This window comes from Suricata suricatta, chromosome 8 (genome assembly GCF_006229205.1).
Source record: "Suricata suricatta isolate VVHF042 chromosome 8, meerkat_22Aug2017_6uvM2_HiC, whole genome shotgun sequence".
NCBI lineage: Eukaryota > Metazoa > Chordata > Mammalia > Carnivora > Herpestidae > Suricata > Suricata suricatta.
Genome location: NC_043707.1, coordinates 74,662,789 through 74,683,787, shown reverse-complemented (window position 1 = coordinate 74,683,787; position 20,999 = coordinate 74,662,789). Strand labels below are relative to the sequence as shown.

Here is a 20,999-nt window from a genome sequence, read left to right as displayed (position 1 = left end):
TATATATATATATATATATAGGGTTTGTTCTGGTTCCTCGGAAACAGATGGAATCAACTGTACTATAAGTTTATCTGTTTTACCCATCTTGGAGAAGACAAGCTTTCCTCCTTATTCTTTCTTTCTATTCTTTTCTCTCTATTGAGATATAATTGGCATATAGTGTTGTGTAAGTTTAAGGTGTACAGTATGATGATTTGATATATTGCAAAATAATTACCACAAACTTTAGTTAACACATCCATTTCTTAAAAAAGATTGATTTATCTTGGAGAGAGCACAATGGAGTAAGGGGCAGGGAGGGGGGAAACAGAAGACCTGAAGTGGATTTTGGCTGACAGGAGCAAGCCTGATGTGGGGCTCAAACTCATAAACCAAGATATCATAACCTGAGCTGAAGTCAGATGCCATACTAACTGAGATACCCAGGTGCCCTAAAACATCCAATTTTTTCACCATTTTTCTTTTACTTTTTGGTGCATGTGCTGAGAACTTTGAAGATGTATTGTCTTAGCAACTTTCGTTATTTTTGCAGTATCTTGCATGTCTGTAACTTTGAAGTATCATTAACTAGACTCACCGAGTGGCACATTAGACATCTTATAACTAGAAATTATAACTATTCCTTGACCAACTTCATCCATTTCCCCTACCTGCCCCTTGCCTCCTGATTCAGCCCTGGCAACCACCAATCTACTCTGTTTCTGTGAATTCAGAGTTCAGTATCTTTAGATTCCACATATAAATGAGATCCCACAGTATTTGTTTGTGTCTGACTTATTTCATTAGCATAATGCCCTTAAATTTCATCCTTGCTGTCACAAATGGCAGAATTGCCTTTCTTAATGGATGGATATATATCCTTTCCAAATAGTGGCTATTGTTAAGTAATGAGGGTGCAGGTTTCTCTTCAAAATAGTGATTCCATTCCCTTTGGGTATATACTTAGTAGTGGGAGTGCTGGATAATATGGTATTTGTATCTTATTATTTTTGAGACCCCCATACTGCTTTCCACACTGGTTGTGCCAGTGTACATCCCTACCAGTGCCCCAGTGTACAAGGGGTCCCTTTCTCTTGTCTTTTTGATGATAGTCACGCTAACATGTGAGCTGATGTCTCATTGTGGTTTTGATTTGCATTTTCCTGTTGATGAGTGATGCTGAGCACCTTTTCATGTGTCTATTTACCATTCATATATTCTGTTCACTTTTACTGTTTCAATTGAACATAAAATGATTCAACTAATCTTTAATAAATGCATTTAAAGATATGAAAATCCCTCTCATTTAAAAGCATCCTACGTATATTGACACATGGTCCTTTCACTTTCTGTGTCAAATAATGTGTAATTTTCATTTCTTCTTTAAACTTAAGGGTTATGAGAATGTATTTTTAAGTTTCCAAATATACCATTATACAACAACTTTTAATATATATTTCTTGTTTGTTTGCCTTGTCCTCAGAGTATTGGGTTGATGATATTTCTTTTGAAAGTTATTTTGTCACTATCTTATTGTCTAAACCTTTAGGTTTAGTATACATATATTCTTTATTGATATGCAAATAAAAATATTAAATGTTTGATTAAAAAGTTAAATTATTTTCCCCAAATATTCTCTATAAAAATGAATTATTTCTTCAATGTAGGGTTCTCTCTATATATTTACTGTCAAGATTGTCAATTTTTAAAAAATTTCTCACATCTTTATTTAATTGATCTGCCATTCCTAATACTGTGTATTAGAATCATAAACAAGATTGTGAGTTTCTTTTTATAATTTTCTGCTTCCTTAGTTAATAGAATTCAGATACAATGATTAGGATATATTATAATTTTTATATGGTCCTGGTATGTTTTTCCTTTAATTATTATGCTATGTCTTTATTGCCTTAAATAATACTTTATCTGAGAGTAACATTGTTAGGAGAGGTATTTTTATTTTCATTCCTTTATTTTTCCTTTCTGTGGAGAAGACGGGTTCCTTTAGGTATGAATCAAGTATATAACATACAGCTAGATCCTTATGATTTGTTTCATCAGACAATTTTGGTATTTCAAAAAGTCAGTTTAATCATTTGTGTTGTTTTCAGTAGACAATTTAGATTTTGCACAATTACTATTTTGTGTTTACTTCCCTTTTTACTTCCTCCTCCTTTTTCTCTCTCCTTCCTTTTCCTTCTCCCCCTTTTCCTTCCTCCTCCTCTCTCTCTGCCACCTCCTCTTATCCTTTCCTGTCTCCTCCAGAGATTGACACATTTATCTTTATTATCGTCCTTTCTTTCTGTTGGAAACTAAACATTGTGTTTCTGGTCTTTTAGTGAGTAACCGAAATCTTTAACATACTAAGCATTTCCTATAGACTCTAAAATTGAAAATACCATACATTCCATCAGTGGGCCAGCAGGTGGCTTGACTCCATTCTTTCTTGTACTCGGCTTCCTATGTCCCCTAGAGTCTTATATAGTTGTAGCACTGGACCACATTCTAGTCCATAGGGTCAAGCCTCCAGTTTTAGTCCCAAATCAGGCATGACACTCCACTGGTTTTCAATATTCAACACATGCCAACACACTCCCGGTATCCACTGTATCAGTATCCACTGTACAAGTCCAGGCTTAACGATAAAGAGACGCATGGTTCCAGCCTTGTTTTCTGTTTCATTTCTGGTCTAGTCAAGATTGAGGAGGATGTATCATGGCATGAACTTCTTGTGCCATCTCTCCTAATGTCCCAATCTTTTTTTTTAATTACCTAAATAAGGTTGATGATGATCTTTTAGCAAAACTAGTTTACATTTAGTTTAATATACATTATGATGAAACACCAAGGTTGTGTTTGAGACACATAAACAAAATAACTGTTCAGTAATCACTTGGAGTTTTAATAGTAGCCAAGAAAAGAATATGAACACTCAAGGAGCTCTTATATATACTATTATAGAATGATGAGCAATAGCCCCTGGGAATGGGGAAGAAGAAGAAATAATGGATCATGCAGTAACTCTTTTGAATAGAGAAATAAATCGATAGATTATTTAGAACCCAGGAGAGGATGCAGTAGAAGACAGCAACAAATAATTTTCTTTCCTTTTAAAATAATTTTACATGTCACACTATTACTGTGGTATCCACTTTGAGAAAATAGCTGTTGTTTTTGAACTAGAAGGGTCTGTGAATCACTTCAATATGTTTTATTTTATTTGTTATATGCCATTTTTAATGTAGTATACTGTAAAATAAATGTGCTAATTGTCTTTGGTTTGAGAAAAACCCCACATATACAAATATGATGCCCCATATTTAAAGGGATATTCTTTTCTTTCAAATTTACAGAAAGAAAGTGAGGTGAGATTTGGGAGGGAAGAGTCTTGAGAAAATTTTCCAGATGAAAAGTCTGGATCTTATCAATTTCACAGCCCAGGAAAGTTCTTCACATTTGGGAGTTATATTTTATTATTAAGTTGAAACAAACAGTGAGAAGGTAGATCACGTTACAGAATATAGGATATTTTAAAACTTTTTCCCATGCTTAAGACCACATTTTCCTCTCTAAAATTATAAGATGAAGTTCATGCTCACAAAAGATGGCAAACTGAGTGCCCAAAAGAAATCTGCTTCCTATTTTTCCAACAGCTATACCTTTACTTCCTGACAGAGAAACAGTTTGCAGTGTTGGATTCCAGCACATTCAGAGGGTATGATGAGCTCAAACAAAACATATGATTAATTATCAGAAACTGCCACTCATCCATGACAGGATGTGTTCAGCATGACAAGAGTACAGCAGAAATAGCAGAGGCCATTGAATTTTTTCCATAAAGGGCAAGATAACAAATAATTTTGGCTTGGTGGACCACAAAGTCTCTGTTGTGACTATTCAACTCTACAACTGTAGCATGAAAGTTGCCAAGAGACAATACCTAAATAAATAGGCAGGGCTGTGTTCCAACAAAACTTTATTGACAAAATCAGGTTGCAGCCTGTATTTGTCACATAATTGTCTTGTAACTCCAATGGATGACAAAATAAAGCATTAAGTGTCTTTAGACAGAAGAGTTTATCATTACAACATTCTCTTGTTTATGTAACTGGTAAAACAGATATGAGAACCCAGCTTTCCTGCCTTCTGCTACAAATACTAGGACATTAACAAGTCATGATATCCAATTGCTACCAATTTGAGAAAGATCCAGAAGGTAATAATATTTAAACCATTTATACTCTGTCCCCTGTGACCTTTAAAATATCATCTCCACCACTTTCTGTTTAAATTTTCCCCTTTATCCAGATTTATAGAGCCTGAAGTAACGTGGAAAACTGACAATTTTATGGTACATTTAACTGATGGAGGAAACCAATACCAATAATTCAGGTCCAAAAGTGACTATATTGTCCTTAAATTTCATGGTTTGCCTATCTACATATCCCAAATGCACAGAATAATTGCTAACTTCATTTTGTGCTTACTACATCATGTATTCTAAACTTATCAAAAGCAGAGATCCGATAGAATTGTTCAAAGAATTCACATCTACTGAACTGCAGTAGAATGTGAGATTAAAGAATGACACAGATTCATCAGTAAATAAAGACATCACCAAAAATTGTTGTGTCCAAATATTTGACCTGTGGCTATGAGAAAATATTAAAAATGCCAGCCTAAGTCCATAAGCATCAAAGTCCCAGCAAAGTTAAGTACACGGAGCAAAAGACAGATACACCAGCTCATCTTATTGCCAGCTGATACAGCTTATTATGCTCTTATAATTTTCCCTTAAGTCCCAAACTCCAAAGAAATAATGTTTTAAGAGTCTGAAATGTGGAAAAATACAAAATGTAAATTAAAATAATGTATATTAAGTTGCAAAAGAATTTTATTTTTTTCTGTGATATTTGTTATGATGTAATTTTGGAAAGATAAAATATTTATGGTTTGAGATCCATGCCTTCTTAGGCCAATCCACTTTCCACTTGTGGAGTTGGAGAGAGAAGGGTGTGGGGAGGGAAGGGTTCTCTTTATATACTACCCATCCCTTACCCTGTGGGCTTCTGCTATCAAAAGAGAACTGTACTCTTTCAAGGAGAAATGAAATGACCAATATTGACAAAAATTGGTGGGGAGGAAGAGGGTTGAGAAATTTCATTTCAACAGAGGCAATGGTGAAATTTGACTTTTGACCAAATCTAACTTGAAACTAGATAACGATTCCTTTTTTAATTTAACTCTATTGAACTGACAGGACCACCCCCATATAATCACTGGGTTTCTACTTTGGTTATTCTCACATAGATTTTGTTTGTTTGGTTGTTTGTTTGTTTTTGCAAGAATCCCATTTTGAAAAGAAGTATAATGTAAGTGCAAATATCCAGATGATTTAGATCCAGAACATGTTTTTGTTAAAGTTGTACAAGCAAAACCATTTAAAAATTACCTAGGATCCCTGGATAATTGCCTCAATACCTTTGAGAGATGCAATTTTACATAAATAGAACATGAGTGATTCATTTCCAAGGATATTTCATAAAGAATATGAAGTAAAGTGTACACTAGCAAAATACCTTGGGAAATAAGGTGATTATATGGATGGTTAATAACCATCCAAACTTTTTAACATTAATCACCATGTTCTGGGTAAATAAAATCTCCAGCTTGCTATAACTAAGTAAATATCCATATTCCACTTTTCAAACAGCTGATAGAGAAGGTAGCTTGCTGTGTTATACAATTTTTATTAAGCTGATTTTATTGGTTCAATGATCAGGTCAGTGAATAAGGTGCAACTTAACTGTTCATAATAAAGGAATTTGTGTACAGTGTAGGAAATCACCAACTTTGAGATAACTTCTTTTTACATCTTGTGGTTTATATTTCTTATTGAGGTAGACCTGCACACCTGTAAGCATTCTTTTGTGGATAACAAAGAACTATAGCTATACGGATATAGTATCAGAAACTGGTTAATCTTTTAGAATATGTCTTCTTCACTTTGAATATTAACAATGTTTATCAGCTCATTGCCACCTTGAGTAAAGACTTCATTCCTGGGCCTCAAACCAAAGTGAGGTGTTGCTTTGTAACTACATTTTGGTCAATTAATAAGAAGAGCTCTATTATGGCAGTAGAAGGTTCTATTCCCCTAAGTCGCTGCTTTTACATCATACTTATATACATACTCAACATGCCAACATACACAATTAGGAACACACTCTAAATTATGTTTTATAATCACTGTAGATTAAATATGAGTGCAGTCTTAACTTTCCAACTAATGCAATCACCATTGATAAGGTAATTAATTTTAACAGATTTGTAGTCATGGCGGCTGAAGATCAGATTAACCTCAATACCTCTGAGAGGGAAGGTGCTGGCTAACACATCGTTAACATGTTTTGGTTCCCTGGAGTCTCTGTGTCCACTCATAATTCAGAGTCTTTCCCATTCTTTGTCTTTTCTCTAGAGCCCTCTTGCTTTCCCTCTTCCTCAGGATGCATTACTTTGTTGTCTTACATCTGGTCTTTACTTTGAAAATGCTTCCTCTTCAACCCTACCCTAAATTCAAATCAAAGGTACTTGCTAATTTGGTCCTGTGGCAGCCCACATTTCCTCTAAAATAGCAAATGCTAGACTACAGTTAAATTGCCTACTCATACTTCTAAGAGAAAACTCCCTATGGTCAGGAACTATGTCACACATGCAGTAGAACTTTGATAAATATCTTCGGAAGAATTATTGTTTCATTTAGCTAAATTTTATTATTTTAACTCTTGCCACCATACCAGAAAATAATAGGATTTTTTAACAGAATACTCTAATGTTACTTTTACAGCCTCCTTTATGTACCTCTTAAAATATCATTCCAAAGCCATTTTAACTTCTCTATATCTTACTTAGCTGTAAATGCATCTATTTTTCTCAACTTCTCTAATAACAAAATATGATTTTAAAATTAACACTACTGATTTATGTGATCTTTTTCCTTCTCTAAGCATAAAGACAAAGATGTATCATTAGAAGATAAATCCAAATATACAACCACAGGACAACATGTTGAATTGTGTGAATGAGAATCTCTTGAATCTCAGCATCTTGGCAGGTCAAGTGATGAGTGGTAGCAGTGGGAAATTCATCATTCTCATTCTTGCAAAGAAGAAAGCAAGATTCTCAACAAACTCTCTGGTCCTAAATCCTGAGAGAGATTTCTCACATGGGACAGTTTACAGAGGGCATTATGCAATGTCGTGAGGAAGACCATCCAAATTGTGTGCAGAAGAGCAGAAATTAAATTTATATTGCCGATTCTTACAGCTGCATTTGATAAAAGTGAAAGATGTAACTATGAAGTAAAATACAGTGAAGGTGACTGAATGATAGTCTTGTCCAATCAAACAAGAACATTTGATTCTCCAAAGAAGTAGATGGATGGCAGGCACTTTGGAGACCTCTCCCTTGAGCTTGCCTTTGAGGGACTTTTGCTAAGAGCCAAATAGCAATTAGTTCAAGGTTTTCCTGTAGGACAAAAAGACTGAAGTCTTTTTATTCTTAACAGATTTTTAGGATAAATGCCTAAGCTTTGAAAAAACCCTGTGAGTGCTCTCACTTTTATTAAGAGAATTAAGGATTCTCCACGTTATTCTAAGCAGAATGGAGAAACTGCCACGTCTTCAAGAAGGTACCTACAGAAAAGACAAACAAAAAAAGAAGCTTGTTTTGTATTATTTCACATCAGAAAGCCCTTTGAACACGGTTCTGGAATAAATTCTGCATGAAAGCTTCAACTTTTCACAATATGGCAACTCAGAAAGAGAGATGATTGCAAAAAAAGCATTCGGACCAGCTGACGCCAAACTTCCATCAAAGCTAGAGAAAGATCCAGCCATAATTCTAAGGAAAATGTGTAAGAAATTGGTCTCACAACAGTCAAGGGGAATGTACCTCCAATTCAATTGATGCATTATGCAACTCTATGGCTTATTTGATGCTGATCACATAATTGTTGGAGAACTTCTGGCAGAAACAACAACCTTTGTTTCACCAGGACAGTTTTCCTAGCTGGAAGGCAGCTCCTGGACCACACCTAAAACAATACCCATCTACTACACAATGAGGAATTTGTATTGTCAGCATGTGGGAACATAGTTATCTTCTTATTTACTCTTGCAGGTACCAGTTCCTGACGGTCTGCTCAGGACAGGAGACACGTTTAGATAAATTACCGGATACCACCAAATTCTCTGGAAGTAGTCAGGTTTCTTGAGCAAAGGACTTTGGTCATTCCGCTGCAAGGATAAATGACTTCAAACTCAAATGCCACTAATTACGTTCCTGATGCCCAAATAAAATCATTTGCCCTTTAAAACACACAAAGATTTTCTGCCATTTATTGACCATTATGAGCTGCATTTTGGAAGTAAATCAACGTATTGCAGTTTGCAAAGAATGCTTTAGTACTTAATAGATTTTATACAATATAGTTAACATTTTAACAGTGATAGAGAAGTAGAGTAAATATTAATCTTCTTAGTCAATTAATCTAAACAGAATTGTCACCCTAAAATAAATGAGTTTTTAAACAGCTGTGTTACTCTGTGTCAAGAGGAATGGCATAAACAAAATCTGCAATTATGGATTTGGCAGTGTGTCAAGAATTTGAGAAGCAGGGCCTTTCTGACCTTTTAAAGGTATATATTTTTGCCAGATCCAAATTATTTTGCAGTTGATGGTAGTAGAAATACTAATCGAAGCATAGAACAATGTAGACAAAGAGAGTGTCTCCAGCTCAAGAAAAAGATGGTGTGTGATATGCCTAAAAACACAGGAAGTGCCTCTCTTTTTTATTTGCCTGTGGCTAGGCTGTAATGGGCATTAGTATTTATGCTTCTGTCCTGCATGTAGTTGAAAGCAGAAGACTGTGATTACAAATTTAAGTTATCTGGGGTCAGCCAGAAAGAAATGTGTGCCACGACCTATGAAAATTAGGAGAGGGTAGATAGATAGTAGAATATTTTTGTTCATTATTAAATAATATTTTAAAATTGACTTTCATGGATTTTACTATATTATTCTGAATTTAACATGTTGCACTAGTTTCCTATGATACAGGAAACACAACATCACAAATTTATTATCTTATGCAACGTAAATAATTTTTCTTTTAAATGGGAAGACATGAATAGACACTTTTCCAAAGAAGACATCCAGATGGCTTACTGACACATAAAAAGATGCTCAACATCACTCGTCGTCCGGGAAATGCAAAACAAAACCACACTGAGATACCACCACACACTGGTAAGAGTAGCTAAAATTAACAACTCAAGTAACAACAGATGTTGGCAAGGATGCAGAGAAAGGATGCAGGGCTGGTGGAAATGCAGACTGGTGCAACCAGTCCATTATGGTATGGTGGTTCCTCAAAAAATTAAAATAAAATTACCCCATGACTCTGCAATTGCGCTACTAGGTATTTATCCAAAGGATACAGGTGTGTTATTTCGAAGGGGCACATGCACCCCAATGTTTATAGCAGTGCTATCAACAATAGCCAAAGTATGCAAAGAGCCCAAATGTCCATCAACAGATGAATGGATAAAGAAGATAAAGGAGATGCTGAGTATTACTCAGCAATCAAAAAGAACTAAATCTTGCCATTTGCAACAACCTAGATGGAACTAGAGTGTGTTATGCTAAGCGAAATTAGTCAGAGAAAGACAACTATATGACTTCACTCACATATGGTATTTAAGATACAAAACGGATGAACATAAGGGAAGGGAAGCAAAAATAATATAAAAACAGGGAGGGAGACAAAACATAAGAGACTCTTAAATACAGGGAACAAACTGAGGGTTGCTGGAGGAGTGGTGTGGTGAGGGATGGGCTAAATGAGCAAAGGGCATTAAGAAGGACGCTTGTTGGCATGAGCACTGGGTACTATATATAGGGGATGAATCACTGGATTCTACTCCTGAAACCATTATTGCACTGTACGCTAACTAATTTGGATGTATATTTAAAAAAATAAATTAAAAAAAGAAGTTACAGTAAAAAGAATTTGTCCCTTAAACAAAACAAATTTATTATCTTACAGTTCTGTGGGCAGAAGCTCAACACTGGTCTCATTAGCCTAAATAAAATCTAATTGTCAGCAGGATTACATACTTTCTGGAGGCTCCAGGGAAGAATCCATTTCCTTGTCTTTTTCCAGCTTCTGAGGGCCGCCTGCATTCCCTGTGTCATGGCCACATTCCTCCGTCTTCAAAGCCAGTAACATCTGGCTGAATCATTTTCATGCATTCATTTCTCAGGTTGTTTCTCTTCCACTTCCCTTTTCCATTTCTGCCGACCTTTGTGATTACACTGGGCCCACCTGGATGATCCAGAATCCTCTCTCCATCTCAAGGTCAGCTGGCTGGGGACCTAATTCCACCTGCAACCTTACTTCTCCTTTACCCAACCCAATACATTCACAAGTCCAGATATTAAGATATGGACATCTTCGTGTGGGCTCAGGGGAGTCATTGTTCTGTGTACCACATATATTATCTGTGTTAAATACACATTTCTACTAAGCCTCTGTACTCTTTGAAACCTTTTATTGATTCATCCCTTTTAACAGAATGTCATTTCACACATTGCATACCTGTCCCCATCTATACTCTGAACCCCATGAAGCCCAGGCCCAGTCACGGTAGGTCACTCACTTATACAAACAGATGCTGCAATTTCAGGACTTTGTTCTTTGAATTTGCTGCAAAGACTGTCCTTCCTCACCCTCATAAGAAGCTCAGATGTTAATAAATTTATCCATGTCCCATTTTATTTCCCCCATGGAAACATGATGTAGTTTACTTACACTAGTATCATGTAAATATCAGTATGCAATGCCCTATGCATATGACTATCTCCCTCTTTACGTGGATGCTAGAGGACAGAAACTGCCCACATTTCATCTTCCTCTGTCTAGCACTTACTAGTTGTTGTAACTTAAATAATGCTATTGGTAGGAAAATATGTTCTCTGAAAAGTGACCCAATTTGTGTTTTTTTTGTGTGTGTGTATTTAGACCAGGCTCACATTGCAGAATATTATTAATCCTTCAAATGCATTTTATACATTTTTAATAAACCTGGGAAGCAAAGTACACAATCAGGTGTCCTCAGAGTTCCTCTTTCTCTACTGTAGAAGAGACTCAATAGAGTTCATTGCCAAAAGAAAGAATGGCCATGAGTCTTACAGCTAACCCGAGACTGCAGCTAGAAAACAAACCAGAGCTAGCCAGGAAGAAGGGAGAGAAGAATAAGAACCAATAACAGCAAAAAGTAAAAAAGGAGCTTTAGGGGAGCCTGTCAGTTAAGTGTCCACTTCGTCTCAGGTCATGATCTCGCAGTTCATGGGTTCGCGCCCTGTGCTGGACTCTGTTCTGACAGCTTGGAGCCTGGAGCCTGCTTTGGTTTCTGTGCCTCCCTCTCTCTCTGCTCTTTCCCCACTCGCGTTCTGTCTCTCTCTGTCTCTCAAAAATAAATAAACACACACAAAAAGAGCTCTAGAAATTACAGAGTTACAAGAAAAAAAAACCATAGTTATATATCTCAGTTCATGGGAAATAGGGGACAATTCATAACCAAACCAGAATAAGGACAGTGAGACAAATATTTCATCTGTCTACCAGATGGGCACATTAATATTAACTTCCTTCTCAGGAAATTCTATTGCTTTCTTATAAAAGAGGTCTTTAGCTATTTTAAGATCTTGATTCCACACCTTTTGAAGCATGTTTGAAGGAAAGGGAAGTGAGAGTGGAAAGGATAAAACTTTAATGTTTAGTTGAATGCACTGAGAGAATATTTATATTTGTCCTCAAAATGGGAAATCGGGAACAGCTATATAATTTGTGGGACTCAGTAAAAAATAAAAATCTGAATCCCATGTTCAAAAATTACTAAAAACTTCAAGATGCACTAGATCAAGCATAGGACTCTTTTAAATGCAAAGTCTGTACAACTGCACAGATTATTTACATAGCAAGACTATCTTGCTTCAGTCTTTGATTTTTAACTATAACTTTTCAGAATAACAAAAGATTTCACTAATGTTCAAGAATATTGCCTTGTATTTTTTCACCACACTGAAAGACGGAAGTTGAGCTTCATATTTATCAAATATTCATAGTTTTTTCATTGAAAGAAAATAATATTTATTTCTCCCAGCCACTGACTATATAGAATACACACAGATATTGAAGCCAAAATAAGTGGGCTCAATTTCCATCTCTTGCCATCTAGCAGCCTTGTGAAATTGGGCAACTTAACCTAGCTTTGGTTTTGTAAACCAGTAATAATTGTAGTATCTGCCACAGAGGTATTAATGAGGTTAAATGAGGTAATATCCATAAAGTATTAAAACAGTTCCTGGCATACAGTAAAGCCTATTTAAATATGAACTATTATTTATTGCTCCTAATTATAAAAATAACCAAATTTTAAATCACTTGACCACCATCTCACCAACAGAAAGTTACAAAGAATGTCTCACCAAGTAGAATCCTCTCCATGACATGAATATCATAAAGTGGTCCACTTGATGAAATTACTTTTTTTAAACAATGACTTGCTAGATAAAGGAAGCCCTTGGTAGGAGTCCATAATTTAAACATACACTTGGAGGCATACGATTTCACTCTTTTTATTTCTTCATTCATTCTGTCCATATATGTCTATTGAGTGATTCCTTTGTGAAAGATACTGTGCTAGTCTTTCTCTAAGACTTAAGGTTATAGGGACCCATGGGTGGCTCAGTTTCTTAAGTGTCTGACTCTTGATTTTGGCTCAGGTCTTGATCTCACAGTTTGTGAAATCGAGCCCCATGTCAGGCTCTGCACTGACAGCAGAGTCTGCCTGGGATTCTCCCCCACTCACGTACTCTCTCTCTGTCTCTCTGTCTCTGCCTCTCTCTCAAATTAATAAATAGATAAATAAATATTTTTAAGAAAGTCTTAAAGCTATAAAGCCTATCTGTAATCAGTATACAATTTAGCAGGTAAAATTCAACTATCTGTAATATCAGGCTATATGAGGGGTCTAGGAGTTCAACGGCAGGATGGAAGAAGAGTCTGACTTGATTGATTAGGAAATTTATCCTGCAGGAAATGACATATGGGCTGGGTCATCATGAAGCGTGGACAGAATTTCAATAGCAAACACCAGGATGAGAAAGTACTCTAGAGGGAACGGCATTAACAAAAAACAGAGAGCTGGGAAACATGGTATTTTAAAGTTAAGGTATTTTTACTTTTTTATTCTAGCTTGTCCTAAATTACAATAAGGTAATACGATTAACAATTGTATTAAAGAGCCACTTCAGGTATTTCTTGGTTGAGCTTAGCTTGCTAACAGTAAGAAGCAAAGTTGGGAAAGTGAATTGGGTTTAGAGTGTTAGTAGGTCTGGAATGCTGATATAAGAAAAGTTTATTTTATTCATAAGCAGTCAGGAGCCATAGAAATTGTGCAAGCTAGAATTGAGAGGATATTAACCAGGCACTTGAAAGAGCACCCAGGCAGCAGGCTTGAAGATGGGTTGAAATGAGGGGTAAAAAATATGAAGGAGAGGATTAATTGCAGGAAGGAAATCTAGACAGGGAGTGAAAACATTTGTGGCAAGACTCTGGCAGTAGAAATGGGAAGGAAAGGAAAGATATGAGAGATAAAAGTAGAAGCATCCAGGGGGAAAAATTCTTTTTTGAAGCAAGAACAGAAGGAAATGTCTGTGCAAAGTAAGTAAAGTTAATTTCAATTTCATTTGTCTGTTTCTTTGCCTTTATTCAAGACAGATTTCAAATCTCAGCGTTGCTCTCACCCTCTCCAGCACAACCAACTGCCTTCAACTGGGTCTGGGGGACGAGAGGGACGCGGGCAGACTCCCTCTTCATTTAGGCAGGAATGAAAGACTTTGGGGGGAATACAGATGTGTGCATGTAATAAATCGCAGCAGAGCTGTCCCAGAGAGATTCACAGCCCGGGATTTGGACTAGAGAGATGAAAATAATTCAGTTTGGCACTCTGTACCTATAAAGAACCTTTTAACTGAGGATGCTGAATACATTCAACTTTCAATTAGCTATGCTAATCAACCGTCCGCATTGTCTAAAGAGCAAATAACAAACAATAGCAAGAAAATCACCTTCCCTTAAATGTGATTTTGAAAGGTTTAGAATTACCACCACAAATGTTTGAAGATAAGGTAAACCCAAATACACTGCAATACCTAACTTTCCCAGGGTGGGGAGGTGGTGGGAGCGGAGAAGGGGGAGGGACCGGATGACTCGAACAACTTGAATATATAGACTTTGAGGCACGCAAATAGTCAGATGACTCCTATATTTATTAATTGAATTATACATGCTTAAATTTAAATCTTTTTCAAAACAATATGAATGGACAAAATGTTCCCACATTTGAATTTTATGAAATAATCTTATCAAAGTTTTTGCAGGGTCTCTAACATTGGTGACTGAGCCATCTGGAGCATCCCCTTTTAAGCCCTGTTCCTCAATCTTCCAGAGCACAGACCACTTCTGCAAAACTGTTTCAATTCATTCCAAATTCATTCCAAACATGTATGATGTTGTCTCTAGAAACTTCCTGTGTACTTGCAAGCACCTATTCACATACCATTTTACTAAGTAATAATAATAATAATAATAATAATAATAATACTCCGAAGGTATATTTTTGATGTCTCTACAAAGTAACAATTTACTTTTTGCTGTTTAAAAATAATTTTTAGAAGGCTTTTTTACAGTGAAATCCAGTGGTCAGATAATTTGTCTGAGTGTAGTTAAATACATGTGCCTCCTTTTCTAAAATGGATTCTTTTATGTGATATCTATAAATATCCCAAACCAGCATTTTGAAGTTATCCCAGGCTAATGTTCTAAATAAAATAATTTAGAGATCACCCCTTAATTATGACAGACTTTGCAAGAATTCAAATATATGACAGTTTACTCTTTTTAGGGTATGGTTTTTTAGTAGCAAAAAAAGGGCTTCTATTGGGTGGTAGATGGTAATTGAGAATGAATGTGGTCTAATGTTTTACAAATTTACATTTCAAGCTGAAGAATGAAACCAAAACATCACAACTCTCAACCCTGTTTATTTTAATTAACTTCTCTAACTGCTTTTCTTTTGGTTCCTCTTTGCTACTTACCCCTCTACTGTGGAGCAGAGAAATAAATCATCCTACGTATTCTATGGTGATAAGTCACCATACCAGTTACATAATTTGTGGGGCTGAATGCAAAGTGAAAATGTAGAACTCTGTTAAAATATTTGGGGCACCTGGGAGGCTCAGTCGGTTAAACCTCCGACTTCGGCTCAGGTCAGATCTCACATTCGTGGGTTCGAGCCCCGCGTCGGGCTTTGTGCTGACGGCTAGCTCAGAGCCTGGAGCCTGCTTCCAGTTCTGTGTCTCCCTCTCTCTCTGCGCCTCCCCCTCTCATGCTCTGTCTCTCTCTGTATCAAAAATAAATAAAACATTAAAAAAATATATTGTTAAGAATTTCAAGACAATGACAGCAGAACATTAAGCTTTCCAAGCAGAGGGCCAAGTTCAACTGCAAGTTGCAGGCCCATGAAGCCAACCCCGATGGCTGATATCACTGTCCTAACTGCAGAAACTAGGAGAAGCAGGGAAGCTCAAGTGCAAGGGCAACCTTCAAAGGTTGTGAGCGTGTGAAGGAGCTTTACATTCCTGAAGGACTCATGTTGCCCACCTGAAATGTCCCGCTGATGTATGCTGTATTTCTGGAATATTTCTTCCTTCGTTTGGATTCATAAACAGCAACTTGTGTCAGAGAGGGAGAGTGAGTGGGAGAGTAAAATCGGAACAAAATTAAGTTTAAAATATGGTGTTATGACACACTGGAAATTTCAAAGTTTCTGGGTAATTGAAACTTTTCTGAGAAAAAAAAATCAAGAATTATTATTCATTTATTTGTGTAAAATACAAGTCTAGAAAGCATTTTTCCCCCCCTGTGGATGCTAACTAACCAGATCTCCTGGTCAGTTATTTGTCAGGGGTTTATTTCCACAAAATCACTTATTTCTCTTCAAGAGAAACTTTTATTTGATCTGGGGAAAAAATGCCTTTAGAAAATCTAGTCATTTAAATTGTAGAGGCTTTTCACAAGTGGACCAAAAGCTATTGCTGTGACCTCAGAAAAAAATTCCTGTCCAGCTGAGGAAAAATCAGATGAACATTTCCTGTTACATGTAAAAGTGACAAGAAGACATGAACTCAGAGATGAAAGATCAAAATGGGAATTGTGAGGAGTACAGCAGACTTAATTCCTCTGATGGATTATCTTTGGAAAGCCGTAAATTTTATACTGCTTTAAAATTTAAATTTAACTGAAGACATTGGAACATATGAACCTATTCATTTTATACAATTATTTGACTAAATGTTTTTACTAAAGTCTTACAACACTCCACTGCAAAAATAAAATATATTGAAGGGAACATGTCACCAAAATATAATACTTCCCTTGTTGGCATAATGGGTCAGCAGTTAGTTCATCATGAAAGACAGGCGGACCTTTTGGGAAAAGAGTTGGATTTAACCATTTGAAACTAATGGAAGGATATGTCTCAACTAACCATAAAAGCAAAAACATGAGATCTTGTGAAACTATAAACAAATTGTAGGTCGTGAGGTACGATATTAACTTAAAAAATAATTCAGAACTTCGAACAGACAATAATTTGGATTAGCAAAGTGGTAAATTTCCCTTACAGCAAATGCTTTCTAAAAACCTGGATCTCCTCACTTTGCAAGAGCAGTGCCCGAACATGCAAAAACAATACAGCAGAGCAGAAAACAATGACAGATAAGACAGGCCTCAGGAAGGGACAGGCTGCAGAGCTACACAGACCCAACCCTGGGCCAAGAGGTGCGTCACTTTTTCTCTTTAAGACTTGTTTTCCTGATCTGACAAAGGGAGGTAATAATCTCACAGGGTCATTATAGGAATTAGACATAACATGCTGTGTCTTACGGAATCCAAATCATGGATAGCTTTCCCATCTTAACAAGTTAGAAGTGGGGGTGTGTCTTACAATTGACATGGACGTAGATTCAATAAATGCGTGTATAAAATTCCTGGCACTTGGAGGTACTCACTAGCTATAAATTATTTTGATTAACTTTGGGTTGACCCTGTGCATCCTCGATTTCCGTAATCTCATGCGCTTCCAATGGGCCGCCTACACAATGAGGATAGGTCAAATTTATCAACATCAGATTCCACTCCTAACCTGAGTTTGACCATAGGACATAAGCCTCCCCAGCCAGGGGCCATGGGGAATGTGCTTAATCTGTCTGTGTCCTGGTTATCTAATATGTAAAGGGATAAGAACCCTTCTCCATAGGGCCCTTGAAATGATTATATGAAACGAGTTATGTGGTAAAATACCTACCAGAGTGCTGAAAAAATGAGTGGGAAATAGGGTGAAAGATGTATGCTTTTTGGAAGCTGACAAGCTCACATTCAAAACCAAGCAGTCCATCCATTCACTAGATTTGTAAATTTGGTTGTTACTTACTTTCTCTTTCTGAACCTCTCAGTTTAATTTCCTCATCTGTAAATGTGAATACTAATAAAATGAAAATCATTTATTGCTTTCACAAATTCATTTATTCAATGAGTTAGTTAAAATAGTAATGATGTAGGGGCACCTGGGTGGCTCAGTCGGTTAAGCCTCCGGCTTCAGCTCAGGTCAGATCTCACGTTCATGGGTTCAAGCCCCGTGTCAGGCTCTGTGCTGACAGCTAGCTCAGAGCCTGGAGCCTGCTTCCGGTTCTGTGTCTCCTTCTCTGTCTGCCCCTCCCCCTCTCGTGCTGTCTCTCTCTGTATCAAGAATAAAAAAAAAAAAAACAAACAAACATTAAAAATATTAAAAAAAATAGTAATGATGCATATTAGATTTATTCCCTCATTTTAAATGCATATATGCTTATGTGGAATATGTATTACATATAGCATATTTAATGACATATAGTATGTTGTATATGTCATGTACATGTACTATATATAGTGTATGTGCATGTGTGTGTGTGTGTGTGTGTGTGTGTGTGTGTGTGTTATTGAGCACCTATCACACACCAGGCATTGTTCTAGGCCCTAGAGATTTAGACATAATGTATGTCAAGTTCTTGGTTTATAACCATCCTGTGCCTGCTTCCCTCTGCCTTCATTTCCTCACCAGTGAAGAGAACAATATTACCTACATCAAAGGATTGTTCTAATGAGCTAATATGTGTAAGTGCTTAGAAGAGTGGCCAGCAGAGAATACGGTTTAGCAATTATCATTATTATTAATTCTCATGCTGCATTATGTAGGGACACAGGCTCTGAAAAACAACTGGTTGGGTTAAAATTTCAGGTCCGCCATATACTAGCTGTGTGACCTTGGATTATTACTTAACCTCTCTGGGCTTCTGCTTTATTACCCATAAAATAAAGATAATAATACCATGTTACAGTGGTTATGAGGATTAAATATTATATTTGTATAGCACTTAGTGCCTGGCCCATTATAAGCTGTATATAGGTATTTGTTAAAGAGGATTAATAAATAAAATTGTGCTTCCATTCATATGAAGTTCTGCAAAACTTATCCACTGTGATGGAAATGAGAACAGCTATTTCCAATGATAGGTGATGGGAGTGGATTTCTTGCAAAGAGGAAGAAAAAAAAATCTATCATGATTGGGATGGCGGTTACAGTTATTTCATCAAATCGTGTACTTAGAGATGGGTACATTTTATTACATGCATGTTCTACTTCAATAAAGTTGGAAAAAATTGACCAAGAATGCAACGTAGGTCAAAATTGAACAGATCACGGGAAGAACATGGTCTTACATAAATCTATACGGAGGCCATATTTTGGATGAGGTCATCCAGTGCGTGGTTAAGAACAATGACTTTGAAATCTGATGGACCACAGTATAGACTGCAATGCTTACGATACTTATTAGGTGTGTGATAAAAGAATAAGCATTGCTTCTATGTAATAGATGAGACAAATGAAAAATGCGCCCTTGGGCTTATCACATCAGTTGTCTGAACACTGTTCTCCTTTGTGAGTTATGGGATTGGAGTCCTTCCTGAGGCCAGTCGCTTCTGAAATTCTTTAGGTCGATGACTTAGAAATACCATGGTAATTAGTCAAAGATAGAACTAGAAATACTTTCTTTTCTTTCCTTCCTCTCTTGCTTTCCTTTTTAAAACTTTTAATCTTCAGGGTCGTATAAATTGGGGGCTATTTAAATGAAGAGAAGAATGAGTCATTCTTCTTTGAATCAACACTTGGAGAACCTATAGAGTTAAAAGCTTTATTTGTAAATTGGTATTTTTTGGTTATTTCTTAAAACTGCTATTGTCTGTGAATATGATGTCTGATTCACTGAGGTTTCATTTGCTTTGGGGGTCTTAAAAAAATAAACTGCACAGCAGTACCATTAGATTCTTCAAATTCCATTTGATGTAGCACTCATTATCAAAAGGTTAATGCCAGAAATAAAGCTAGCCTCACATGCTATTACTACATGTTTGAGTGATGGGAGGTGAGCTAGTGTTTGTACCAAAGACAACTTATTTCTGTTTGAAAACTGTCAAGAGAAGCACACTGCTCAAATGACTAGAAGCTATTTAATAACAGCCTTTTTGGCTACCACACATTTAATTTCTATTTACACACACAAAAGTAAGATTTTTAAACATCTGTGTATGGTGTCTATAATGAAGTTGCTTTTTTTAAATGCATATAGTTGCTTTCCACTACTTTTTGCACAATGGCTTTTGTTCACCCTTATTTGCAGATGAGCTCTTTAGAATTGTGTCATACAGGTTTTTGCACAGATATTTAAGACAATTATGAAAAATATGTCCCTTGGTATGTCATTATAACTATGTCTTACTACTGTGCAATATAAATGAGAAATTTTAGGAGAGTCTAGCTTTGTACATAAAACTATAAATACATAGTAAGCGCTCTTTTTTTCCGTAATAGTTTCAATTACTTCATTAATATTTGTTTAGATGCAGCAAGCCGAGAATATACTTTGTAACATCTGTTTGTTGAATGGGTTTTCACTGAATCACAATTGGCCACTAATAGCTGCAACAAAGAAAATTATGAGAAGATTGTTTCTAAAGCACAAATGCTTTTTGGCTGTTGTTTTCCAGTGGCGAATATGCTTTTAGAAAAAAAAAAAAAAGAATAAACATTAAAGAGAGAAGCACTGTAGTCTCCCTGGCTGTGTAGGTTACATATTCTGTGAATGGGGGCATCGTTTTGTTACTGGATAGCTACACAACTGCTTACGTGATCGATAAAGAACATTATCTTAAATCATAGCATGAATTCCCAATATCATACATAAAATCAATAAAACACACAAAGAACAGGACTGAAATTTTCCACTAAAACATTGCCTGCTGCTTTGGAAAATAATATTTAGTAGGTTGGGTTTTTTGTTGTTGTTTTACTAATTATGAGCTCAGTGGCAGTTTATTCTGCAGTAAATCTGCTGGTGTGAGATTAAACCTGTTATTGAACAGAGTTTTGAATCTACTGCAAGGCACTCATCACTGCTGGAGAGTGAACATTGCTGTTATCTCATTTAAAAGTTGGCCAGCAAAGCAGCCCATTTGTTTAAAATGCAATTAAGCTGGTGTCTTGAAGAGAAATTAGCAAGGAGTACTTCATTTTGGAGGCATAAGAGGTCTGTTCATAGACACATTAATCCTGCGATTTGGGACATCATTGCAATTTGGGACTCTGTTCCGAATGGCTGTTCGGAACACACAAGCACAAAAAGGGAGAGGTGGGTGGGGAGAAGGGTCAGCTCTGCTCTTGATCAAAAGGAATCACGTACAAGTGTTCACATCCTAAGCCCCCAGCCCAGCCTTACATTTTCTGTGCGCCAACTGA

At 36.4% G+C, this 20,999-nt stretch overlaps 1 long non-coding RNA gene across 1 annotated transcript in view; it reads left to right on the top strand.

The window, feature by feature from the left end:
• Window positions 1–8,361, top strand: part of LOC115299889 — a 10,317-nt gene extending 1,956 nt beyond the window's left edge. Inside the window, exon 2 of the long non-coding RNA XR_003912400.1 lies at window positions 6,990–8,361. This is a non-coding gene — a long non-coding RNA (uncharacterized LOC115299889). The remainder of the gene's footprint in view (window positions 1–6,989) is intronic.
• The last annotated feature ends 12,638 nt before the right edge of the window (window positions 8,362–20,999 follow it).